Here is a 27,832-nt window from a genome sequence, read left to right as displayed (position 1 = left end):
TCCAATGGTCCTCTGCTCTCCAGTGGCTTTGTATCATGCTCAGAATCAAATCCCAGTTCCTTACAGGGCATCTGGAGTGGACAGAACTTCCTTGCATGGGACTCTCTTCCATATCTTATTTTGTTTATTTATTTTTTAAGATTTTATTTATTTGAGAGTGGGCAAGTGAGAGAGAGCAAGAGCACACAAGCAGGGGGAGAGGGAGAAGCAGACTCCTTCTGGGGCATTGAGCAGGGAGCCTGATGTGGGGCTCCATCCCAGGACCCTGGGATCATGACGTGAGCTGAAGGCAGATGCTTAAGGGCTGAGCCACCCAAGTTGCTCCTCTTCTCCATATTTTAGAGTATTTTGCATCCCTGGACCTGACCTGGTAAATGTCAGTGGTGCCCACAGTCCCTGTGGCAACCACAAGCACCCGCATGCATTACCAAATTCCCCTGGAGGGGGTTAGTACCTCCCCTGGCTGTGAAGCTCTGTGTGATTCTCTAGCCTCTGTCCATGCTGGGAGCTCCCTACAGTCATGTACTCACGACATCTGCCAAGTCGATTTCAGCAACAGGACATTTGCACGTGCTGATCCTCTTTGCTGAAATGCTCTCCCTCCGGATCTTCACATGGCTGACTTCTTGTCGTTTTTATTTCAGTTAAAGTCATCTTCCCAAAAGTACCCTTCTGTGCCACCCTAAGCAAAGTGGAGACCTCCCAAGACACTCTCTGTTATGTCCCCGTGTCTTGTGTTTGCCACAGCACGTCGCTACCTCCAGTTACCTGCTCTGTTTATTTGTTGGTTCATTGTCTTCTCCTCTAGAATGTCAGTTCCGAGAGGACAGGGACTTTGTCTTGTTCTTCGCTGGATCCCTGATTGCTGCATTAACAATTTAACACAAACATAGTTGTTTAAAACAACACAAACTTGGGGCACCTGGCTGGTTCAGTTGGTAGAGCATGCGACACTTGATCTTGGGGTTGCGAGTTTGAGCCTCACATTGGGTGCAGAAATTACTTAAAATCTTAAAAAAACACAAACTCACTCTCTTACGGTTCTGGAGGTCAGAAATGTGAAATGGGTTTCACTGGAGTACAGCTGAGGTTTAGGAGGGATGCATTCCTTCTGGAGGAAGGAAAATTCACTCCCTTACCTTTTCTACCTTCTAGAGGAGGCTTCCCACACTCTTTGCCTCCTGGCCCCTTCCTCTATCTTCAAAGCCACAAACAGCTGGTCACATCTGATGCTGACATTCTCGACTTTTTATTTCACTTATAAGGACCCAAATGATTATATTGGGCCTACCCAGATAAACCAGGATAATCTCCCCACCTCAAGACTCTTAATTTAATCACACCTACATAGTCCTCTTCCATGTTAAGTACATGACACTCTGATCTCCTGTTGTTGCTTCCCATTGGCTCAATCCGTTGACCTCACCTTCCATTGGCCAATTCACCTGTAAACCAGAGAGCCAAGGTGTCCAGGTGCTGGAGTCCGTAGGGCAGAGAATGGATCTGGGGTGGGGTGAGGGGGTAAAGAGAGAATAAAAAGCCCACTGGAGCTTCCCCACTCAAGGTGCAGTCTGCAACCGACACCATCACCACTTGGGGTGCAATGCCGACTCAGGTCCGACTTCAGCCCTACTGAGTCACAACCTGCATTTTTTACAAGATCACCAGCGGATGCATAGGCACATTTGTAGTTTGAAACGTGATGCACTGGGGGATTTCTGAGCCGCTAAATGCCACTGGAAATGATACTCAGGCTTGGGTCCGTTCGTGTCTGCAGACATGCAGTTGAGGATCACCTGACGTCACAAGAGCAGCCACGAGGAGTAAGAAAAACCCAAAGGCTTGATTTCAGAGAACAAGACAAGCATTATTCCACAGCAACTTGGAAACGGCTTCAGATATTCTTAGATATCACATCTACCAAGACCGAGTTTGTGAAATCCCAAGCATATGTGAAATCCGTCTAACTATGGGAAGAGAAGGGGAAAGAATTTTAAAGGAAGCAAACTCTAAAATTAAAGTCTGTTCAGGAGGTGACAGATGTCTGGTTCCTGATAGATTCCTAGACTTGTAAAAGCAATTTCTTTCCCATTATCATTCATACATGTTTGATTGCTGATTTCCATATTACCCGGTCCCCCCCCCCCCGCATTAAAATCAATTTCTGTCTTTTTAAAGGGTTGATTCCCCCAAGGGTTACTTTGTATGAAGTTTTTAGAAAATGCCTAACAAAGGTTTGAGTTATGGGCAGAAAAAACCCCCGAGCTTCAAGCACACAAATGATCCTCTAGCCATGCCCTATTGAGAACTGATTTATTGTGTTTAATTCCTTTTCTGTATTTGAAAATGGACTAAACTCTTTGGCTGGAACCATATGATTCTTATCTTTATATTTTAGAATAAGTCATCAGGTTTCCACTAAGGGTAAGTTAGGATAAACATTTTGGTTTAAGATACTAAATACAACTGGGGTCCAGTGGAGATAGGATATTTCAATCCTAGGCATGTGGATTTTCTTGGAAAATCAGGGCTTTGGTACAGCACAGGCTTGAATTTGTTTCCTGGTTTTGCCCCTTACTCACTGTGTGATGTTGGGCAAGTCAGTTAAGGCTTTGATTCTGATTCCTCCTTAGGAAAATGGAAATCATGGTAGTTCCTGTGAAGGACCATTGAGAACTTTATGGCAATAAATACTCTCCCTAGCACTTAGTACATGCTCAGTGAACATCTGTGATCTTCCTGTAGGGCTTGGGAAGGGCTTGCCATCCCTTAACATAGCCTGTTCCTGTGTTATACAGATTTACCTGTTGATGGCACATAGCAGGGAAGATGTGAATAAAATTCATGGGTTACTTTCGGGTTTACACAGCCCTTAGAAAAGGTCATTGTTGAGCAAAAATATTTTACTTTTATCGTCAATTAGTACTGCAAATCCTTCACTAGCCTTCCTCCTTGGCACAAAATGCAAAACTTAACTCAGACACACCTTGAATGTGCCAACATGCTTTTGTTTTTTTTTTTGTTAATGGCTTTTATTTTTTGCTTTTTGGAAAGATTTTATTTATTTATTTGACAGAGAGAGAGACAGAGGTAGGCAGAAGGAGAAGCAGGCTCCCTACTGAGCAAGAAACCTGATGTGGGACTCGATCCCAGGACCCTGGGATCATGACCTGAGCCGAAGGCAGATGTTCAATCGACTGAGCCACCCAGGTGTCCCTGCTAATGGCTTTTAATCTTGGGAACAGAAATGGGTCGATCATGTCCTCCGCTTTGGAAAAGTGGGAAATTGCTTCAATCTGTTAAGTGGGTGTTTTGAAAGAGGTGAGACTGGGGGTAGGCAGAGAATAAAGACCCAGTCCTGAGTCCTGCGTGTGAGACTTCGGCAAGTAACAAGATTTCAGAGCCTCCCTGAGAAAGGGGCTGACCATCACAATGTACTTCCCATGCAGCTGTGCAGAATCAGTGAGTTAGTAGACATACACAAACAAGAACAGCCATTCATTTATAGGAGCAAAGCAATGGAAGATGCCCCAAATGGCCCCTTCGGCAGAAGAATGGACGGACTCCGTAGGGGGTTTCCCATACGCTGGTGTCTGATATAGCAGAGGAGAGGGGTAGGTCACATCAGGGTGGACCCACCATACAAACCAAGGGACAAGCAAATCATGGAAGAACATGAACAGAATGAGACCATTCATTCTGCCTCTTTGGTACCGTAGGAAAGCAATAATGTGATGTGTGGAGAAAACAAAATTATTTGTACTGAAACTAGAGAGGAAAATATGGGAAGGATAAGCCCCAGTCTCTGGATAGTTGTCGCTTTGGCCTGAGGAAGGGGGGAGGATGATGGGATCAGAGAGGGGCCAAGTGGCATGCCAGAGGCTTTAAAAATGTCTCTTTTCATTAAATGTTTCCATGTTATTAATTTTTATAGCCAATTATAGATCATATGTTTGTAAGATTAAATGTTCCATGTATTCTGTTGAACATTCGAAATATTTCCACATGAAACATGAAGCAGTTTAATTGAGATAGTAAATGAGACCATCAGCTTGTCAGTAGAATTTCAGTGATGCAATCAGCTCCATTAATTGCCAGTTGTTACTGTTTATTGAGTGATTACTATATGCAGGTACTGTGCCAAGTGATTGACCTGCATTTTCTTATTACAGCCACACAACCCTCCAGGAAGATGCTCTTACGTCTTCATTTTACAGATGAGTGAACTGAGGTAGATAGCCCACACACATCAGTGGAGCATGTTGTTCAGTGCGAGGCATCAGTGGTGCCGTTATGCTTATATCACTTTATTTCATCTTCCAGCAACCAGGGGTACCACACTGAAAACATGGCTTTCTTCCAGGGGTTGGCAAGCTTTTTCAGCAAAGGACCAGATACTAAGTATCTTGGGCTTTGTGGGCCATATGATGTCTGTTAATGACCATTCAATTATGCTGTTGGAGCAGGACCGCAGCCAGAGACAGTGCATGAATGAGTCCTGCAGTGTGCCAATAAAACTTTATTGATGGACACTGAAGTTTGAATTTCGTTTAATTTTTATATGTCCCAGGATTATATTTTCCTTTTGATTTTTTCCAACCATTTAAAAATATAACTTTTTCCCTCTTTCTTTCCTTTTCCTTTCTTTCTTTCTTTCTTTCTTTCTTTCTTTCTTTCTTTCTTTCTTTCTTTCTTTCTTTCTTTCTTTCTTTCCATTAGCCCACGAGTTATCAAAAAGCAGGCTGGATCTGGCCTGTGGGTTATAGTTGGCCAGACATGACTTTTTTGATGATCATTTCCATGAGGGCAGGAACCCTGTTGACTTTACTCAGCATTGTATACTGACTGAGCTGCTGGTACACCATTAGGGACTCAGTACATGTTTGAGAAATGAATGACTAGAAGTTGATACAACAGAAGTCAGACGATGGTGATGTTTTCTTTCCATTTTTGGCAACTGCCCTTGACATAAGTAGGGGGAGCACTTCTTAGGGAGGCTCTATTAACAATGTCTGTCCTAGACAAACTGGGATACTTGGTTATTCCAATGTTCCCCACTGGGGAGATGGTTCTGCACCATCGTTGGTGCAGAACCATTGACATGCTGTGTCAATGAATGGCCTTTGTGTGTCTGTATTTGCACATGGTTGTGTGTGGATATTAAACAGTTACTGAGTTTCCCCCACAATTTTTAATTTGAAGTCATTCAAACCTGCAAAAGATTTGCAAGAATAATAGATTAGTGCAATCAGTAGTCATCTACTGGTCACCCTGACGGGGCCATTTCTGACATTGTGCCCTGTTTATACTATGTATCTCTCTACCTGTCTGTTATCTATCAATTGATGGATCTGTCGATCTATCATCTATCATTGTTTATCTAAGAACCAGGTACAGACGCCATGACTCTTTACCTTCAGTATGGCAGTGTGCAAATCCTCACAGCATGGACATCCTCTCTTATAACCACGATGCGATATTCACACTCAGGAAATTGAACATTGATACAACACTGTTGTCTACCATACAGGCAATATTTTCATTTCCCCAGTGGTCCCCAAAATGTCTTTTACAGCCTTTTTTTTTTCTTCTTTTTGAACCAGGAGCTGATCAAAGATCATACTTGGCACTTAGCTGTCTTTTTTATTCAGTCTCTTGGATTTCAGAATAGTTCCCTTGCCTTTTGGTCTTTCATGGCATTTGTATTTGAAAACCACAGGCCATTTGTTTTGTACAATATCTGTCAATTTGGATTTGTTTGGTTGCTGCTTATGATTAATTTCAGGTTCAACGTTTTTGGCAAAAATGCCACGTGGGTGATGTTGTGTCCCCAGTGGGTCTCAACTTGAGGCTCAACGTGCCATGTGTCCCTTCAGTGATGACGTTAACCTTGTTCACGTGGTCAAGGCAATATATCTAATTTTTCCCCTGCAGAGGAGTCTTTTGCCTCCACAGTTAACATCTGCCATTTCTTAACTCAAAGGAAATGCCAGCCAGGAGAAGAACCATTGGAGGGTGTTAGCAGGAAAAGACAAGCAGGTAAAGGCACCTGTCTGACAGGCGCAGTCTGCCGGCTTCCAGGTTCTTACAGGTTTAAGGGTGACCGAATTCAGCGGCAGAAATAGCTCATGGCTCCTTGCTTCCTTGCTATATGTATGCAAAGCAGCGCTCTCACTCAGCAACTGTAGATTTATTGATTGTGTTAACTCTCCACGATTCGGTGGTTCAGGCGGGCTGCTGGGTGCGGCAAATCTTCCTCGGTGGTTGCATTAGTTTTCAAATTGTGTAGCTACAAAGACCGGCGGTGGCCAGCCTCCCTTCCTCTATGTTGCCTTTCCAAGGGCAGCAATGCAGACATGTGCCGCTGTGTTTGGGCCACCATTTCTCTCACCTGACCGTTACAATAGTCCCGTAATGGTCCCTCCAACATCTGCCTATCTCCCTTCCTTACCCCATTCCATTCTCCTTAAAGCAGCCTGCTGTGCATATTATAAAATTCAAATCCGATCACTAACCCTCTCCTTCTTGAAACATTTCCTATTGTTCTTTGGATAAAAATTCCTAGTCTATTATCTGCCTTGGATGGTCTGGTCCTTATCTTTCTTTTGGAATCATTTTCTTCCACTCTTGCCTGTCATTAGTCTCTGAACCCAGGCCACGATGGCTTTCTTTCTGTTTGATAAAAATGCTTCTGCCTCAGAGCATTTGTGTATGCGTCACCATTCTTGTATCTGAAACATTCTTCCTTTGTTCTCCTACTGAGGTAACTACTAGGGTTGTAGGGTCATTAAAGACAGATCTAATTTTGTGTATGGCTACACCCAGAAGCTCCAAAAAAGTTACTAAAGATTTATCTCTTGAGTCAGCATTGGCTTTCCTAGGCCAACCCTGACTTTCTTTCACAGTGGCAAGATGGCTGCCAATACATTTCCAGGCTCAACTCCTACCCCCTCAGCAAGCTCTTAAGAAGAGAAACTACCTCTCCTGTAACAGTTCTTACAAAAAAGATGGCGTTGGTTTTAATTAGATTACCACTGGTCGCACGCCCATTGTTGAGCCAATTATTACGGCCAGGATGATGGAATACGCTCATTGGTCAGGCTTGAGTCATATGACTGCTCTTTGGAAGGGGGTGTGTCTTGACCTTTCCCAAACCTCTTGGATTGAGAGTTGGGGAGGCCTAGTCCCAAAAGGAAGCAGGGTCCTATTATCAGAAGAAAAGGAGCAGGTGCTGGGCGGCAAAATAAAAGTTGCTAATTACTGAGGTTGCAAGGGTAACTGAGCTGGCTCGACTCGGCCTAAGGATGAGGTCGGGGAGGTTCTAGTGAGAGGAAGGAGCAGGTTTGTCCCATTAGACTGTGTGTGTGCGTGCGTGTATGTGTGCACACGAGTGCACGCGTGCAAGTGCATGTATGCATGTGGACACATGTGTGTGGGTACATGTATGTGTGCATGCATGTGTGCAGGTGGGTGCATGTGTGCATGTGGTTGCATGTGTAAGTATGGGTGTGCACACGATTGCACGCGTGTGAGTGCATATGTGCATGTGAGTGCATGTGTGAGTGTGGGTGTGCACATGAGTACCTGTGCATGAGTGCATGTGTGCATGTGGGTGTATTATGTGCTATGCATATGTGCACGTGTGTGCATGTGTGTGTGCACATGAGTGCATGTGTATATGTGTGCACACATGCATGTGTGTGAGAGTGCACATGTGCATGTGTGCCGTGCGTGCATGTGTGGAGGAGGTGCTGATGGCAGCTGCTCAGAGACCATTAGCTTTTCAGTTCCCTGTTTCTTCAGGTCAGGAACCCAGACCCTGAAGGAGGGAAAGTAAGTGGAGCACCCTCTCACAGAGACAACCCCTGATTTCACTCCCCCCAGCCTGGCGTTCTAATTTTTTTTATTTGTTACTTTTTCTTTGTCTGGGGGAATGCACATCTGACTGAGTTTTGAACACCTAAGGAGAATATCGCAGGCAATTTTAACGGCAAAGAAAATAGAGTTTCCCGAGGCTAAGAGCAACACTGATTGCAATATACCCGCGTTCACAACCCCTGGGAGGTTGCTGAAGTCTTTCCTTCTATGGCTCTTTTTCATAAAGGCAGTTTGGCGAAGAGGAAAATATTCGAGCCTCCTGCAAATCATTTTGTGGAACGGACATTGACTACTTCCCACATTTTTATGGAATTTTTACAGAAGCCTTTCTTTACACATCAGGGTTTTTTATGGCAGGCGCCTAAAGACATGAGCCCATTGAACAGAGCTGGACTGAAGTTCTCGGGTATTCATGTTGGATATAGATTCCCGGAGTCTCTGGGTCCAGAGCCTCTCTGGCTGGGCTGTATTTGTATGGTCTCATCCTTTCCATAGTAACATTATTGGCCACAAAGTGAGGGGGAGGGTAGGTCAAGGGAGAGGAGGTTTGGGGAATGAGAGAGAGAGAGTTTCTTCTTTTGGGGGGGTCAAGAGTGGGTCCTAGAGTTTCTTGGGCTCCCTATTTATTGTAAAACTTAAAATGCAAGAGTGGGAATTGAAGTGCAGGAAGAGGGGAAAAAAAAAAGTGGCCCAAATGGGCAATTATGAAAATCAACCCCAATTTCTAAAACAGAGGTGCCTCCATGGAGGAAGGTGGCAATCTGGCTCTTTATTTAGTTAGGGTGGCTGGCAATCAATGTGTTCATTCAAGACAGCCCTGGATGCTTCTGGAAAGGATGTCTTTGGACGCAGACATCTCTGCAACGCAAGCTCAAGTCAGACACCTGTGTGACACCAGGAACAGTCAGCTGTCCCCGCGGCTTACACTCCAATATTAATTTGCCTGTGCCCTTGGACGAGTGTCTTCCATCTCTTGGACCCGTTTGCCCCTGTCACTGGGGTGGGGAACCAGAGAGGATGGCAGTATAGAGCACAAAGCACGATTGTGGTTGATACAAGGACAGAGCTTTAAATCACCGGGAGAAAGCATTCTGCCTCGTTCAGATGCCATTCATTCTCCGATTACCCCAGAAAGAAAACTTCAGCTTGGTGCCAATGTGGCTTTAATGTCTGGTATTTTGCTAATTTCTCCTTCTAACAAAGAAAATTGGATACGACTTTTTTTTTTTTTTAAATTTTGAATTTGCATTTCCCCTCTACCTTCTCTATATAGCTGGTGAGAACTTGTTTTCCATTTCCAGCAAAAACAACCGCTGCTCGCAACAGTGCGTGTTCTGGGCACTTTTGTAAAGGTTTTACAGTCATAACGCCTTTCATTTGCTTAAGACGTAAGATCCTGTTATTATTTCCACTTTATAGAGGAGAAAACCAAATCACAGAGAGGTGAAAGCACTTGTCCAAGGTCACACAGCTAGTGGGTACCAGAGGCAGGATTTGAATCCAGAAAGCCTGCTTCCAGAGTCTGTGCCTCAATGGTTCTCCTTTGCTGAGGCATGATTTTCTTTGAAAACATATTCAAGAGAAAGGCGGGGGTGCTGGGTGAGTGTCCGTGTAAAGGACAACATTTGATAAATAATAAAGCATGCACAATGATGAGCATATGGCGACATGGTGACCATGGTTTTGAGTCACAGAAGCCTGGGAAACGTTGGGTACTGTAGAAATCTGGAATTCTGCACATGAGGAAAATGCCTGCATTAGACATGGAAAGAAGCCAGATGGGGGCTCCTGAGTATATTCTAAGCCACAGCTCTGGTAGCTTCCAGAATTGCTTGTCTAAGATGAAAAATGGCTTCCTCTGATGGCCATGGAGCCGGGCGACTCCCTTGAAGGGTGCTGGGCAGGTCGGACTCCTTCCGTCTGACCTTGCTGGAGGCTGAGGTCTGGGTGCGGTTGAAGGCGGTTTTCATGTACTGTCCGTGGCACGAGTGTGGGATGTGCTGGCTGACCTACGGCCAAAGTAATTAATGGGCATTTTGCTCGGCACAGTCACCTCACGTCCCCTTGGGCAGCGCAGACAAGACAGAGGAGTCTTCACGCAGCGGCGCAGACGGCTGTGGGCAGCTCACCTCACCTCGCACGTCATCCCGCCTCCCTCTGCTTTGCCAACACACGCTGCCTCCCAGCCTCACCGGGGCTCCTACCCCAGGCAGCCCTGACCCCTACTCTCTGGCTTACGTTACCCTTAACTCATAATCTCACCTTAACACAGTCCTTACGTGATTCCCCTACTTCTGCCCCTTTCCCGCCCACTCATCCACTCCCGCCTTTATTAGGGCATACCAGACAATTAAAAATGGTCCACCTTTAAGGCGTACGCTGTGATGATTTGACATGGCTAGATACAGTGAAATGATGGTCTAGTAACCAGTCATTAGCACACCTGTCGCCTCACACGTTCCCATTTCTAGCCACCCATTTATTCATTTACTCATTCATTTATTCCCCACCCGCCCCCGTACTTACTGAGCATCTATCATGTCAGCTAGGGTTCCCGCAGGAGAGACAAGGCACAAGCTCACTGGGCAGCTGGGGAGAGTTGAGTAGAAAGACCTGTTAATGATGTGGGTGCAGTGAATGGCACAGGCTGGCTAGCACAGCAGGGAGCCCTTACCCCCGCTGGGGCCAAGGGAGGGAAGGGAGTGTGTGTGTGGGGGACCCAGCGGCGAGGGGCCACCAGTAGGAGCACCTGATAGATCAGGAGGTATGCGACAGTTGTCGGAGCAGGGAGGGGTCAGAAGGAAACGCCCCAGCTTCTTCCTCTCCTGCTTTCCTGGCTCCTCCTGGACCACTCCATATTGCCTCCACAACATGGAGCTCGGATGGCCCCAGAAGCCATGCATCAGCACATAGCCACTGTCACAATAAAGGGAAAAGTGAAATGTATATTTTACTTAAGGCTCCTTCGAAAGAGGAAGAACAAAAGTTGAGAGGTCTTGGTCTTAGAAGCCGATAAAGAATAAACATTTTTCTCTGTGGAAATAATGGTTTTCCTAGAGGCTTAGTGGGGCTGGGACAAAAGAATTCAATCTAAGACATCATTAGGAGGCAAACCCACCTGATTTTGCTGTATATTATGTCTGGCTTCTGTAAGGCAGAACTCACTGTAATCGCTATAACTTGCTCTCATGGAGGCTCAGAGAGGGCAAGAGGTTTGCTCAAGGACACACAGCTTGTTTGTCAGTACAGAGCTGGGGCTGGAACTCAGGCCTCCGGCTTCCTCGCTGTACACTTGTTCCATTTTATCATCATCTGTGAAACTGTCTTCAGTTGCTCCCTCTCTCTGGGGACAAGTCCGAGTCCTCGCAGTCCCTGGAAGAAAGTGCGGTGTTGTTTTTTAATCTCCCTGGCTGCCTTTCATTTTTTCCAAGTGTTAATGGCACTTCCCATCATGCAATGCTCCAAACAAATGCTGGGTTGTCTTCTTGGCCCTTTGCCATGTCAGAGAGTTCAAAACACGATGGTTTCGTCATCTGCCCCTGAATGCAAATTTTCATTCCAGCCTCTGCCGCGAGCAGGTTGGTCAGATCTGAACCCGCCGTTCCTCCTCCCTCCTTTGGCTCCAAGTCACAACTTTCCCATTTGTCAGGGGTGACGTCTTCTATTTGGGCTCCCAGGTGGTCAACCCTGGGGTCAGTAAGTCTCTGGATCTTCTCTCTGTCCAACTTCTTTGGCTTTTCAGTTCTTGCCGAGCAGTGTAGACTAGTGGTTTAAAAATAGTGCAAAGGATGGGGAATGTTGGCATCAGAGAGACCTGGGTTCAGATCCTGTTTCTGCTACTCTTCCATCTGTGAGATGCAGGACAAGCTTCAGAGGCTCGTCAGTCCTCAGTTCCATGTGTCATCCTGATCTCCCTTCCACAGAGGGCACGCTGCCAACAGCCTCTCTGTTCTCCCCTTCGGGGATCTCTCAACAGGAGAGCCACCTTGCTTCTGTCCCTTTCCAGGCCAGCCTACAGCTCAGGCCCCATCAAGGAGGAGCCTGAAGGCCCGGCCATCTGGACCCACTGGGGACATCACTGCGTTAGTACTGCAACTCCCTGTGGGGTAGGCGGGGGGTGTGGTTCGTCCTGTATCACGCTCTGCTTCCTCTTTGCCCACTCCTGCTTCCTTCCCCAACCTTGCACAGGGATTCATCCCAAGGGTCCTCCTTAGTAAGAACTGATATGCTAAACTGTGTCTCAGAGTAGGTTTTCTGGGACAGTGGATGGTCATCACACCCATTCCCAACTGACTCACCCTGGGACTTTGGCCATGTCTCTCCCTTCCTATCTGTGAAATGGGAAAAATGCCTACTTTTTTTTTTTGTTTCTTTTTTTTAAGATTTTATTTATTCAGGGGCGCCTGGGTGGCTCAGGGGGTTAAAGCCTCTGCCTTCGGCTCAGGTCATGATCCCAGGGTCCTGGGATCGAGCCCCACGTCGGGCTCTCTGCTCAGTGGGGAGCCTGCTTCCTCCTCTCTCTCTGCCTGACTCTCTGCCTACTTGTGATCTGTGAAATAAGTAAATAAAATCTTAAAAAAAAGACATTATTTATTCAAGCAGCAATGAGAGAGAGAGAGCCCGAGCCCAGGGAGGGAGGGGCAGAGGGAGAGGGAGAAGCAGGCTTCCTGTTGAGCAGGCAGCCTTATGGCTGGGCTCCATCCCAGAACCGTGGGATCATGATCTGAGCCAAAGGCAGATGCTTAACCGAGTGAACCACCCAGGTGCCCTGATAATGCCTACCTTTCACCATTGTTGGGAGGAACACATGCAGTCATAGATATGAGGGGCCTGGGGCACAGAGTCTTCTTCTCCTTGGGCTAGTGACTGTTCCTCTTTGGGCCTCAATTTCACAGTCTGTCAAAGGAGGGGGTGGGGTTAGATCGGTGGTTTCCACGGCTGGCTGCATATCGGGCTCACTGAGGTAGCTTGTTCAGGTCCAAAGCCATGGGAGTGGCGCCAGCACCGAACAGAGAATCAATCAGATCTAGAATAAATGAATGAATGAGTACTTCTGAAGAACTTAGGGCCTTTGAAAACACTTCATTCTTTAAAACATTTCTACTCTTTTTAAAAAATTTTATTTATTTATTATTTGAGGGAGAGAGAGTGCGAGAAGGGGCAGAAGGAGACAGAGAAGCAGCCTGCCCGCTGAGCAGGGAACACGACACATGACACACGGGGCTCGATCCCAGGACCCTGGGATCATGACCTGAGCTGAAGGCAGACACTTAAAGACTGAGCCACCCAGACGCCCAGAACATTCCCACTCTTATTTACAAACACAAATCTGCCCTCTGACTGAAGAAAAGGTTCATCAGATTTCGGATGGAACTTGCATTAATGAAGTGATCGTCAGGGACCCGGGAGTGTGGCCTGCAGAAGGGGTCCTGGATCCTGAATCAGTCCGAAGACCTGCGTTCTACCCTCTGCTCATGTCCACATGGGCGAGCCTGGGCCTCCTGTGTCTATCTGCAAAATGAGAATAACTAATATCTGCCTGGCTGGTCTGATAGTTTTCTTTCTTGTGTCAGGAGAATTGCAAAAATTACTTGGAAACATGGATTATTAATAAACTAGTTAATTCATTATTTACTTCCTATTTACTATGTACCAGGCATGGTGCAAATTGCCGGAAATTTGGCCATGCACAAGAAAGACACAGTCCCTGCCTTGTAAGAGTTTATAACTTAGTGGTGGTGGTGGGGTAAACGAAAAAATAACTAACGACACAAATAAGTATATAGTTGTATTTTGTGAAAAGAAAAATGGTAGAGGCTGGGAGAAGGAGGTGTGTGTTTGTGTCTAGCAGTGAATATTTAGAGAATATTTAAGGGGTATTCGGTTGGAGCTCAGGAAGGGGGCCTGTCTGAGGATAAAACCTGGAGCCAGAGAAAGAAGCAGCCAGTCAGAAAGCAGGGAGAAGAGCATTTCTGGCAGAGGAAGTAGCACAGACAAAGGTCCTGGGGCAGGAAGGAATTGTGTATATTGTAGGAGTTAGAGGTATGACTGCAGGCAGTGAAGGAGGAAACCAACTAGCCTAGGAAGACTCTGGGGAATAGAGAGGGGTCCAGTCATGATGGGGACGTAGGCCTCAGCACGATGTGTGGAATGGACAGCCACTAAAAGGCTTTAAGCAAGTGAACATCTCAATCCCACTCCCTTAAAAGAAAACATGGCAAAGGAACGGAGTTCTTATTAGTGGCATCCGCATCCACGGTAATAATAATGGATGTCGGTCTCCATTGTAGCAAACATTCTGTTCTTTTCCCCCATTTACGCTGAAAGCTAACTCCCCCACCCCCCACCAGGTTATCTCATCTTTACAAGATACCTTGATGGGACAGAATTCCATCCTTTCCAGTCTTCTAGGAATTTCTGGAACTGCTGTTATAAGTAATCTTAATCTACAGTCAGAACATCCGAGGGGCTCATTTCCTCTGATTTTTGAGGGGAATGACTCACACTTTTGCATATTTTAAGCAAGAGAGGGGTGCACTGGCAAACAATGTACAAGGACCCATCCCAGTGAGGACCATTCCCCTCTGGTCACTTCGCTCTGTGTCAGGTTCTCTCTCTCCCCACTTCCCGCCTCCCCACATGGTGGTCTGCCACCAGCCAGCCCGAAGCCAGTTCAGCCTGATGTTTGCATAATTTGAATAATAATTTTGCATAATAGAGGCTCTCATTTAAATGATGTAAATTTCCTCAGTCCTCTCTCCAGATTAGTATTCATCCATTCAGCGAGATCGCTTTTAGGGGATGAGATAGAAATATTTACAAAAGAGAATAGAGTGTGGAAGATTTGAGGATGTTCTGGGGAAAATAAGAAATTTTTTGTTGTTTCGTTTGATCCATTTGAGGGTGGAGGTTGGAGCTGAAGGCACAACCTTTTTATGCAACTCAGCGGATTTTCATGCACAATTTCCCTGAGTCAGTTGGGGTGGGGAAGAGGGCATGGAGGATGGGTTCTAAGAGTTAGGTCCAAGGGGAGGGAGGGAGGAAGACATTGGGAGGCAGGCGGTCCAACTCTGTGTCTGTCTTCTTCTTGGGAGATGTGCCGGAGGGTGCCCTGCTGCCCTCTCCTTCCTCCCTCTGTAAATCTTCCATATCCTCTGTGGATGCAGGCCTGGTGTATATTATATTTATCACCTTGTCTCATGGAAGGGACAGTGGACTTGGGACTGGGCAGCCCTGTGTATCTGTCAGCGTTCTTTGGTTGTAAGCAACAGAAACCAGCTCAGCCCCGTTAAGTCAAGGGCCTCCCCAGAAGGCTCAGCATGTGGGGAGGGGGCATCCAATCAGCCCCACCTGGTTCATGTCCCCTTCTTGGCTTGGGGTGATGGGGGTACTCCACAGACCTGACATTTGGAGCCCCCATGGCAAGAGTGCAAAGGGAGCCCCATATACCGTTTGTTTACATATTTGAAAATTACAGATCTCACATATGTAAACTTAACTCAGAGGTGCTCTATCCTCTTTGGCACAAATACTGGAAGGACCTGGAAACCCAGGTTTGGGTTTAGAATCTTGGATACCTCAGAGTTATGGGCAGGAGTTGTGGCCTTAAGTGGAGGGTGGCAGTTAGCACTTCATGATCCCAAAAGGAGGGAGCCGTAAAATAAATAATCCAACAACACACCCTTCTTGCCTTCTGATCTCTTCCTGGCATCCTCCAGGGGCCTAACCACGCTGACATCCAGACAGCCTGGGAACCCACTGGTGCAGTCTGCAGGGTCACCCTGCTTTGGTCAGGGTAGGGATGGGGAGAGTGTATTCCAGAGCCAGCTGACATGTTTGGGTCCCGAGAACAGCCCAGAACAGCCTACACAAGATGGGAGATATTGGGTAGGTGTCTGCTCTTGGCATTGGGAAGCACATGGAGACGGGAGCTGAACCCCACTCTGGCCAGTGACTGCTGTGCTGGGCTGTGGGCTGGTGTTGCCAGGGGCTCTGGGTTTTGAAGAGTAGCCAATCATCCAGATTTTGCAAATATGAAATTTTAAGGTTTAAACACATGGGCAGCTAATTAAAAAAAAAAAAAAAAGATTTTAGAGCACACTGAAGGTCTAATGAACACTATTCACAAACAAACTAGATTTGACCCCGAGGCTGCTCTAAATAGGAACGAATTTGAGACTTCTGTGAATTTGAGACTTCTGTGTCCATTCCAAATTCCACAGGGGGAGCCTCTGACCTACTTGGACTTGGTTGTCCCTCCCTGGTCCAATCAGTCACAGCTGGGAAAGGTCACAGCCCAGTGGCCCACTCAGCTAGGGACAGCCTTGGTTGGTCCGGGAGCCATGCGAATCCCCTTGAGGGCAGTAGAGACCTACAGATCTGTTGCAAGCATGGACTGTGGGGTGAGGCACCTCTCGGGTTCCCACCACGGCTGTGACACATGGCTGCACACTTCTTCATTGTCTCATAGTGCTGGGGGTCAGATGTCCAAATAAGCCAATATGAAAGTGTTAGGAGGGCACGTTCCTCTCTGGAGCTCTTGGGGAGAATCCATGTCCTTGCGTTTTCCAGCTTCCTGGAGGACAACTGCATTCCTTGGCTTGTGGTAACTTCCTCCATTTGCCAAAAACAGCAGCGGCCACTTGAGTCTCACGTTGCACCTGCTGATCTACTTCCTTCTTCCACATGTCAAGGACCCTATGATGACTTTGGGCCCACCCAGATGGTCCAGGAAAATCTCCTCATTTGAAGGTCAGCTGCTTAGTACCCTTCATTCCATCTGCTACTTGAATTCCCTCTTGTCATGGAAGAGAGCTTATTCCCAGGTTCTAGGGATCAGGACATGGCGACATCTTGCTGGGAGGAGGGGGGCGCATTTTTCTGCCTACCTCGAGGAGGTTTCTGAGCTTTGCTGGTCATCTGCAAAATGTGGGGAGAACCATGCCTTCTTCACGTTGTTAAAGGGTTCAGGTGGGAGCCTGTGCAGTATACCAGGCCCAGTCCCTGGCACATAGTAGGCACCCCCATTAGTCCCTTTCCCTCTTTTCTTTGAGCTATTTGCTTCAATGTGGGTGGAGCCTCGGTTTACTCAAATGGCAAAGATATACCAGTTCTCCTACCTCAAAGGGTTGTTCCCTCATTCATTGATTTCTTGATTCCTTGATTCATTCATTCATTCATTCAATATTTATTGAGGACCTACTATGTGCTAGACACTGAGCTAGGTGCTGGGGCCAAGCAACAAACACCAAAGACATGAGGTTTTCTTTCAGGTGGCAGAGGAAATAGTAAATATGAAAATAGATTAATAATCACAATTGTCTATAGTAATAGATAAAGGAACAACCGAGGATGAAGGTCATGGTTGTGGGGCTGTGGGGTGCTATTTTATTTTTTAAAAAGATTTTATTTATTTATTTGACATACAGAGATCACAAGTAGGCAGAGAGGCAGGCAGAGAGAGGGGGGAAGCAGGCTCTCCGCTGAGCAGAGAGCCCGATGCGGGGCTCGATCCCAAGACCCTGGGACCACGACCCAAGCCGAAGGCAGAGGCTTTAACCCACTGAGCCACCCAGGCACCCTAAGGGATGCTATTTTAAATAGAGAGGTCAGGAAAAGCAGGCCTGAGTGACATGTGAAATGACTTGAGAGTGGTTGTTGATTGACTTAATGATGTTAACGCTGATTTCCAGCTTGATTATGGCAGAAATGGATAATCTGATTGTTGGGAATCAGTATGAATTACATAAGACTTCTTCCACAAACAGTTGAAGAGTTTCTGGCTTCTTTTTTGTGTTGAATTTTATCATTTTTAGAAGAAGTGACCCAAAAGGCATATTCATCCATCCTTTTAGAACAGGCTGGACAATTCTTCTGAATTAGCTCATATTCCCCCCTGGGGGGCTCTGAAGGTAGCAGACAGAGAGACCCTGCCAGCGCTGTCCTCGGCTCCGTCTGTGACCTCCCCGCAATGCTCAGCTGCTGGAAGCCTCAGCGGTCTCATTAATGTCGGAAAAGCACTTTGGGTCCCCAGCTGAAAGATACCAGGAAAGGCAGGGCATAATTATTTTGTTTTTCCCATATCTTCAGTGTGCAGAAAGACCGTCAGAGGCAGCCTGAACCTTCTCCATCGAGAACGAGAGGCTGCAGCTATTGGAGGGAGAAGCGACGGGCAGAGGCAGACAGGGAAGAAGAGAGTGCTTCTGGCCTCTGGCTGAGGACGGGCCATGCCCTGGTCAGAGCCATAAGGAGGCAGACCCTGGCTGGAAACAAATGACAATAATAATAGGTTTGATTTGCTCTGCACTAGCTCACCGACTTCTCACCCGCCTTAATGGGACTGACTATCCCCATTTTACAGATAAGGAAACTGAGGCTCAGAGAGGGTAAGTGATATGCTTAAGAAAGTTGGTGAGCTGAGATTAAACTCAGCTCCACCTGGACTTACTAGAACACATTTCTGCTTTCAAAGTACATCTAAACCTTCGAACTTTCCCCCACCCCCACTGCCATCACTGTGTCCAGCCACTGTCACATCTCACCTGGACTGTGGCAGCAGCCTCTGCCCTGGCCTCCCTGATTATGTTCTGCCCCCCCACCTCACCACCAGTTGCCCTCTACCCTGTGGTCTGTTCTTAGACCGGCAGCCCCAGAGATGCTCAGTCCCTCCTCTGCTTAAAACTTCGGAGGCTCTCATCCTATCCCCTTACCCTGGCTTACAAGCCTCACATGCTCCTTCTTTGTCCCCATCTCCTGTCATTTGTCCCTTTGCCCTCTTCTCTTCTTGCTCTCCTATAATCATACCAGGAATTCTTCTACCTCAGGGCCTTTGCAGAAGCTGTTCCTTCTGCCTAGAATGCCCTTCCTCAGAGAGCCACATAGACCTGTTTGAAGTCTTAACTCAGAAGTCACCTCATTGACCCATCTCTGACAACTTTCTTTTTTTTAAATTGCAACCTTGGGGCGCCTGCGTTGCTTAGTGGGTTAAGCCTCCGGCTCGGGTCATGATCTCAGGGTCCTGGGATCAAGCCCTGCATGGGGCTCTCTGCTCAGCAGGGAGCCTTCTCCCCATCCCCCCGCCCCGCTCTGCCTACTTGTGATCTCACTCTCTATCAAACAAATAAATAAAATCTTAAAAAAAATTTGCAATTCTTTCCTCCCACTCCAATTCCCTCCTTTTTCTTTATTTTTCTCCCTCAGACATCTCGGTATTTAACAGACTCTCTCACTTATTTCTTTTGTTTGTTATTCACCATTCTCCACGAGAATGTCCGCTCCACGAAAGCCAGATGTTTTGTTTGCCATTCTCTGCTGCATCCCAGCATCAGGAACAGAGCCGGACACATAGTATGTGCTCGATAAATATTTGTGGAGTGAATGACTCCAAAGCTTTTGTTGTCCACCACACCTACTACTTTGCTGAATTGGCTTCTTGTCTAGAAGAACTCTGAATTCTTGCCAACACTTGCTATAGTCAGACATTTCCATTTTCTCCAATATGTGGGCATAAAATAAGATCTCTTTGTGAGTTTCAAATATTTCTTGATACGTCTGGGCACTCAGGTTTTGACACGTCTGAGCGGCAATGGGTCTGTTTCTCCCTCCGGTTGGGAGACCAGGGCTCTTAAGGAGACCGTCTCTTGGCATTTCTTGAAAAAATGGGAAATGGGTCTTTTGTTTGGGGTTATAATAAGACAAGCAACTCATGTAAAACAAAGTTAGCATCTGCTCTGCACACCGGGTTTAATATTTAGGGATAATTTAAAACCAAGGAAAAGGCAGAGTTATTAATAAACAGTTGAGGGGAAGTGTGAAGAGAGTATGAAAATCTTCAATTGAAAAAGCAACTGTAGTTAGCATCCAAAATAAGACCCTGCTTAGCATTCTGTTCTGCTCATTTGCAAATTAAGAGATGTATTGTTTTAAAAATAATTAAGTCTAATTTTGTATGTTTGGGAGATAGCTCTCCACTGGCTTAAAAATCTTTATTTATTTGCAATGCTCTGAATGCAGATTAATCTCCATTTCTAAGCCAAGTGTTTGCTGTTTCTGTATACTCAAATGCTCACAGAGGCAAAGCTGATATGTCTGGAGAAGCGATGGTCTCAGGTTCTGGGGTTCTGGGGAATTATATTTGGGGTCCTTTGTGAACCCTCGAATTCCTTTAGAACAGCGATCTTAGCAACTAGCGAGTCTAGTTTTCTTCATTTTACCGGTATGAAAACAGAGGCCCAGAGTGGAGAAGGACTTGCCTAAAGTCACACAGCAAGTCAGCAGCAGGTCTGGGATCCGAACATAGGCCTCTTCCAGTCTCGCTGGAATTCTCCACCAAACCCATGGGTCCCATTCTTCCGTCACGCTTTTAACACATCCATGTGCTACCTGTACTGTTGTTTATGTGAAGGTTTTCTCCTTTAAGTCAATTCACTCGTAAAGTGAAGCTGTTTATTTAAAAGGAAAAAAAAATCACAGATGTAAATGGAAGATCTCATTATTCACCAAATAGAAAGTGCATGTACATTAATCCTCGGCAAACCAAACAATACATTAAATTCTAATAAAGGCCACTGTGATTGGTTAAGACAGCAACTCACGTAAAACAAAAGTTAGCATCTGCTCTGCCTGTGTAGGCGTTCTTAGAGCTTTGGGTTGAGACTGAATCCCTGTTGAAAGGAGACAACAGCAGGTGTTCAGTCCCTGAAGCACCAGCCTGAGACTTTCTCCTTGTCTTTATCAGGTTTGGAAAGGAATGGAAAGGGGATCAGTTTCTCCCAAGGTGATTAGTAGGATCTAAAATTATCTCTCAAGAACCACTACAGGGCCTCACTGGACCACGAGAACTTCTCTCTCTTCTTTCCCTCCCTCCTTTGTAGCTGGGAGAGGCCCTGTAGTAGATAGATACATAAAGGAAGTATCAAATGGAAGCTTTCAGGAACATTCTTTAAAAGGCAGCTGTTTGGGTCCTTTGCTTTTATTTCTTCATCTTTTTCCTCTTTCCTGTTGGTTGGAATTTGGATGTGATGGCTGGAATCAGGCAGCTATAGTGGGTGATGAGGTGACCATAAGAATGGAGTAGACTGCATACAGTGCAGCAACAAGATAGAAGAAGCCTGGCTCCCTGAGCATCTGGATTTTTTTTTTTTTTTTTTTTGTAAATGAGAAATGAGCTTCTATTTTTTATAGTTCCTGTTACATGGGGTCTCTGCTGTTCATAGTCATAGTCATTCTAATTCATATTCATTCTAATACAAAAGGAGAATAAGTGAACTCTGGATTAGCAATGAGAAGATCTGAGTTCTAGTCCCATTTCTCCAACTCATACTCATATCCATGTGAGTGAAAAAAGAAATAGTCCTGGCTTTGCACTCCCCAGCACCTATTTTAAACTTCCAATGAGGTTTGCCCTTTGGGAACTCTCAGTTCTGCTCAAAGCTCTGCATGTTTCTATTCCGAGGCAGTGGTGGGAGCAGGGTGCCTAGGGAAGGAGCAGGGTGGGGCCTGGGTTTCTGCCTGAGTTTATCTCAGGTGTTAGCCTGCCAAGGAGGTGATCGAGGTACAAATGGGCCCCAGAGGCGTGAGAGGATTCTGAATGAGAGGGAGAGAGGTCCTTGATAACTGCTGAATAGGATCACATATAGAGCACGTCTGTCCTTAAACTGCCTTATCTCCTTCCTGCCGAACCATGCCAAGCGTATTCATAAAAGTGCAAACAACTCATTCCTCTCTTCCCTTCAGAACATCCTCAGCAGCTGCATAGTTGTTATGTATTTTAAATAAAGCATTTAAAACCTCTCAGAATTTAGCAACAATCACCATGGATACTCTTCACTGAAATCCTTTGTTACCATGGCAACATTCCACCCTTCACCCCCCCCACCCCCCCAACCCCCATCTTGCCTGTTTACCCTGAAACTGACACATCGGTTATGGTGAATGATAGGAAAAAATTTGAGTGGAACTTCCAAGGGCATAGAAGCATGAAATGTCTTGCCAGAAAATAGGTATTTTTCCATTATTGTAATAAGTACTATGTTTCACTCTCCTATTTTACCCAGGATAGATAACTATTATTACGGGGGGAAAGAGGAAGATCAATGATGAATTAAAGCAAAAACGATCCCTTTTGTCATCTCCCGCAGGTGATTTTTAATAGCCTTTCTTGCTGCATTCAAAATGTGGTGAGTAGCAACCTAGGAGTATTAAGACGTGAGTATCCTTTGACCCACTTCTGCAGTTTTCCAATAGGCTCGAAAGAAAACCCTTTAGAAGCAACAAACAAATCTGGGCAAAGGTATTCACAGCAGCCACTACGGAATGGTGAGCAACAAGAAATGGTCGCTTGCCTGATGCTGAGAGTGGTTGGAGGAAGTGAACAGAATATGACATAGTACGATCTTTCGTAGCATTTACGGGTGACAAGTAGGACGTGGCCATGCATTTACGACTTCGGAGAAATACGCGAAGCAAATCAAGCAAAATACAATTGATCCCAGTGATTATGGGCATGGGCTCTGAAAATGTTTGCACGTACCTTAAGCGAGATGAGAGAGAATGGGGGGGATTCTGAACCCTCTTTGTGTCAATGATATTTTTAGGAATCTGAGAATGCCTTGGACCATCTCCCCAGAAAAATCCCCAGACATACAACATTTTGCAGTAACTCTAGGAGATTCATCAGTCCCTTGATGTCCATTCAAGGGCCACTCGTCCCCACAAGGGCCCATCCACTCCGGATTTAAAACACAATATTCATTTAGTTCAGTCTTGGTCATTAAGTTGCTAACTCCCATTAAGAAGCCTAAAAAACCCCACCTAAAACATGTTCAGAGATTTGGGACATATTACGTATTTGCTGTTTGTTTGCTCCTTGTAGAATGTGAGTTCCCTGATAGCAAAGCTACTAGATGGTCTTGTCTGTTCTGTGTATCTCCAGGACCTAGAATACTGTTGCTTCCAGTAGCAGCTGCTCAATATTTCCTGAAGGAAGGAATTCCTTAACAGCATGTCCAAATGCAAAGCGTTATTATTAGAAAGACAGCTTTGGGCTGGAATCATCCATGTTATTGCACACTGTAAGCCATTTATCCACCTGGCTGTATGGGGCACAATACTCCATGTGTGACTACACCACAGTAGAACCATCCATTCTACTAGGGCTATTTGGGTTCAGTTTCTTTGTTTTGATTTTTTTTGCCATCATGAATAGTACCACCTGGAACATTCTAGCACATGTCTTTTGGTGAACAGATGGGTGCATTTCCATGGGAATGGAATTGCTGGATGATGGCGTCTGTGCATGTGTAGTTCTAGAAGACGTTGTGAAATGGTTTTCTGAAGTGGTTGTACCAACCTGTGTGGCCATTCAGGTGATTCTGAACGTCTCTCTGTCTCGAGGCCGACTGTGCCATTCCAGGGTCCCGTATTCCTTGTAAAGCCACGTGTGGACATAATTACCCATCTCTGGACATAATTACCCATCTCTCCCCTCTGGGCAGTTTCTTTCTTAGTGAACAATTTACTTCTGTCTGGGTGATTTACTTCCTTATGAAAGCTCCCCTCTTTCCATCAGTTGTCTCAAAACATTAGATGCTAATGTTGGTTGAATACAAGAGTGACTCATTCAAATCTTCTGGGACAAATCCCAAACCTTCGCTGTCCTGTTTTTTATTTTTGAGCCATACATTAAGAAGAAAACTCTGAGCCATGGAAACCCACAGAATTAAAGACACGTCACCACCTGAAAAGGACCCCATTGTTCTAATGCTTGGCTTATGCCACAGTTGCTGTAAGCAAGGAGAAGATTTGCTTCTAGGGTAGCAGGACCACGTTGGGATGCCACGTGGAATTCCAGGAACCTGGTAAGGTGGGTCGTGGGGCTTGTTTCTGCCGTGTGCGATTTCCCAGAGATGAAATGTTGCCAACTCATCATTAGTCATGCGCCCCAGAGGCTTGAATCTTGTCTTCAGAGACCGTGGGAGTGGACGGAAGAGCACAGAACCACGCTGAGGGTCTGGCATGGGGAAGGCCGTGGACGAGGGGCAGTCTCCTACAGGGACTCATTAATTTTCCTTCAGTTTCTCAGTAATACCAGCATCCTCATCTCCAGTCCCCCGCCTCTCAGGAAATAGCCTCTGGGTTCACCTCGCTCAGAGAACCAGAAATATCAATGCCGCCCTTGATAGGCCTCTTGCCCTCATCCGGGCATCCGCTCCATGGCCAAGCCCTGCAGTTCCTACTTCCAAATATACCTCCAACCTCCCCACTGCTGTCCACGCCCACTGACTATGACAGTCCCCTCCGGAACCTGTGCCAGCAGGGCTCCAAGCTGGACTTCGCCTGCCACTCCTGTTGCCTACAGCCTCCTCTCCACCAGAGTGAGCTCTGCAAATTTCTCTGCTGAAAATCCTCCCGGACTCCCGCAGCGGGTGTTGCGGGCACCCTGCTTATATCCCCTCGGCGCACCCCCTTCCTGGGCAGGCAGAGCTGGTGGCTTAGGGGTGCCTAAGGCTCAGCGGAGAGTTTATCTGGCTGTGTATACGGCAGGCTGGAAGAGGGAGGTAGCTCCCCTCTCTCTTCCAGCGAGCCTCACCTGATGGCAGCTGGTAGCTGGTGGATAAACACCGCAGATCCCTTGCTCCTAGGCTGGGGATTACGTTGAGTGGGGACCGGGGGCCTGTTGTCCCAGTGGTAATCTGCTTAGTGTTGTGCTCTCTATCTGCTTCCTTCCTTGGCCTCGCCCTCTCCTCTACCAGTGCTCCCTGAGGCCGTTTCCCCCCAATACATGATTTGCCCTCACATCTTTGTCTCAGGGTCTGTGCTTGGGGGAGGTCATGGAGAGGACGTGCCGGCGGCTGGACCCTCCAGCTGGACCTGGGCACCCCAAGGCTCCTCACCGCCTCCCCTGTCCTCGGAATGTGCCTTCTGCCTACTCTTTCCACAGTGGGAGTCGTTTTCAAGGACGCAGTCCTGAGAGAGCAATGCGGTGCTGAGGTCATCTGGACACTCTGTGTGACTGAGCCTGTCTTTGTTCCCTCCGCTGGCCTGGAGGACATCATAGCACATGGAGACGACCTGACTAAAATCACCCTACAAGACTTCAACGAGAGCCACAGATTCTGCCCTCCTGAACACCGAATCATCTCTAAGCAGAAAAGCCGTCCTCTGAAACAGGACAGCCTTGAACATTCTCTCTGCCTTGCGAAGACGCCCTGGTGCCATTATCCAAACAGAGTGTCGTGCGTGTACATCCAATGAGACTGCACACGCACCATTTTTATTAAATCACACGGGGACACTTATAAAGCCCCACAGCGATCTGACCCCCAGCCTAGGGGACGTAATACATCAGTGGCTCAGATCATGGGGCTCCCTCTCGGTGGAAAAAATTGTTACTTATTTTGGAAATCATTATCATCATCATTATCTATTTTCCATGGGCTTATGTGGGTTGCTAGGGGATCTGCCTCTGGTGCAGCCAGAGAGCCTCCCAACCAGCCACCTCCGTGCGTGCAAAATCTTGCTGACCGACTGCTCCAGACACTCTGCTGGGGAGGGCGGCGTGGGGAGATGGTCAGAGCCGGTCATGGTCACGAGGAGTGGAGTGTTGGTGGGGATCACGGAGGGGATGTGACCTGCACTTGACCCAGGAGGGGGGCTCCCTCGGGAAGGTCAGGAGATTGCGAGCTCCTTACCCCTCCCCTTGAAATGTGTGTTCCTCCCACCATTCCCTCGGTGGGAGCCATTTTCAAGGACATAGCCTTGAGAGAGTAAGATGTTCTTGAGACCAAGGTGACTGAACCTGTTAAGACCTCCCTGTAAACTTTAAAGGTTCTGGCTGCTGTTCGGAGACCCCCTTGTCCTGTGACTGCCAAGACCAGACTGGTGAGTCTCCTGCTTGTGAACATTGCCTCTGGCTTGGGAGGGGCTGCCTCTTTCTTGTGCCTCTCCCTGTGCTTGGAGTGCGCAGACACGGGGGCAGTTTATGAACCGACATCCGGTTTCCGGCAAAGCCAAATTTGGACACTCCCTGCTGCTGGCTGGGTAATGTCCAAATGCCGCATCTGGTCTACAGTGCAGGTATACCCTGGTCCCCACTCCCGCCTCCTTCCTAGCTCCAGTGCCCTGTGCTTCTCCGCAGACACACAGAGGTTTTGTGGCTCAGGGCCTTTTCACAGGCTCCTGTGTCCTTCTGGTTTCATTTATGGGCCATTTCCCCCAGAAAAGCCTTCTCTCACTCCTCAATTTAAATTCAGCACCCCAGGGACGCCTGGCTGTCTCAGTCAGTGGAGCCCGAGACTTCTCCATCTCAGGGCTGTGGTTTGGGTTCCATGTTGAGTATAGAAATTACTTAAAAATAAAAAAATATGGGCGCCTGGGTGGCTCAGTGGGTTAAGCTGCTGCCTTTGGCTCATGTCATGATCTCAAGGTCCTGGGATCGAGCCCTGCATCTGGCTCTCTGCTCAGCGGTGAGCCTGCTTCTCCTTCTCTCTCTGCCTGCCTCTCTACCTACTTGTGATCTCTCTCTGTCAAATAAATAAAATCTTAAAAAAAAAAATCCATCACCCCATGTTATCTCTTCTGTCAGCTCCCTGTTGCTTTTGTTCCTAGCATGTATCACCATCTGTCTCCTTATTTGTTTACTGTTTACGCTCCTTCCCAAACTGTGACCTTCTCTGAGGATAGCCATATCTGTCTCATCCACCACTGCCCACTCACAGCCTGGTTTGCAGAGGTGCTCAGTAAATATTGATTAAATGGATGAAGAAAGTGTTACGATTATCCCATTTCACAGATGAGTAAGCTGACACAAGGTGGCTGAATCACTTGGTCAAGGTCACACGTCTGGAAAGTAAAGGGAGCTGGATTCAGACCCAGCACTGTGTCTTCGGTACATGTCTAGGAGTGGGACGGCTGAGTCATATAGTAAGTTGTATCTTGACCTGTATAAGGGGCTGCAAACTGATTTCTGGGGTTATTTACTATTTTACATCCCCACCAGGAACTGGCAGGAGCACGGGCGGGGTGGCAGCGTGGGTCAGAGGCAAGTGCTGTCTGTGGATTGGATGTTGTGTCCTAAAATGCGTCTGATAAATCCTAGCGCTAATGTGATGGTTTGGAGGTGGAGTTTTGGGGATATGATTAAGTGAGATTAGGTTAGGAGTGTGGGGCCCTCGTGTCCTTGTAAAAGACAAGAGCTCGCTCGGTGTGTGCACTCCAAGGAAAGCCATGTGAGGACAGGACCAGCAAGAGAGCCCTCCTCAGGGACTCGGCCATGCCTGCCTCCTGTCAGACCTCCAGGCCTCAGGACCCTGAGCAGTAATGTTTGTTGTTGAAGCCTTAGAGCCCCAGGGGTCTGTGGAGAGTTCAGAAGGCGTGGACTTGTCCTTGGAGGAACTCACAGGCCTGCTCCCTTCTGAGGACTGAGATGAGTAAGGGCTGTTCAAGGAACTGTAAACACCCATTGTTCATCAGCTAACGAGTGGGTCAAGAAAAGCTGATATGCATCCCGGCGATGGAATGCCCATCCGTGCTACCGTGAAAACACGAGGCTCAGTGGAAGAATTGCCAGTTACAAAAGACCACATGTTGTATAATCCCATTTATATGAAACATCCAGAACAGGCAAATCTGGAGAGACGGGAGATGGGTGGTTGCCAGAGATCTACTGAGGCAGCGGAGGCATAGTTCCCCCCACTGCGTGGGGCCGCTGTGCTGCCCAGGTCCCCGGTCGCCATTCACACGGTAGTCATTCTCCACGGGTCGCGCCTCCTAGCGGTGGAGGGGGATCACGGCAGCTCTGCTTTCCCTGGCGGACAGAGACCCAGCTTGCTGGAAATGTCAGTGGCTCTCTTCTCTTTTCCAAAAGCCTCAGGAACCAGGGAACGTGGCCTTGGTGACCCAGCCTCCAATTCGGAAAGCAGTGTTGGAGGCTGGAGCACAGGGGGAGCTGCAGGTG

At 47.1% G+C, this 27,832-nt stretch overlaps 1 long non-coding RNA gene across 1 annotated transcript; it reads left to right on the top strand.

The window, feature by feature from the left end:
• Window positions 1–16,342: 16,342 nt before the first annotated feature.
• Window positions 16,343–26,237, top strand: LOC116572192. Its single transcript, XR_004278157.1, has 3 exons — window positions 16,343–16,629; window positions 22,017–23,740; window positions 24,818–26,237. It is a non-coding gene; the product is annotated as an uncharacterized LOC116572192 (long non-coding RNA).
• The last annotated feature ends 1,595 nt before the right edge of the window (window positions 26,238–27,832 follow it).

The sequence above is a fragment of the Mustela erminea genome, chromosome 13, assembly GCF_009829155.1.
Source record: "Mustela erminea isolate mMusErm1 chromosome 13, mMusErm1.Pri, whole genome shotgun sequence".
Lineage (NCBI taxonomy): Eukaryota > Metazoa > Chordata > Mammalia > Carnivora > Mustelidae > Mustela > Mustela erminea.
The sequence above is the reverse complement of the archived record's forward strand: the minus strand, read 5'-3'. Positions and strand labels throughout refer to the sequence as shown.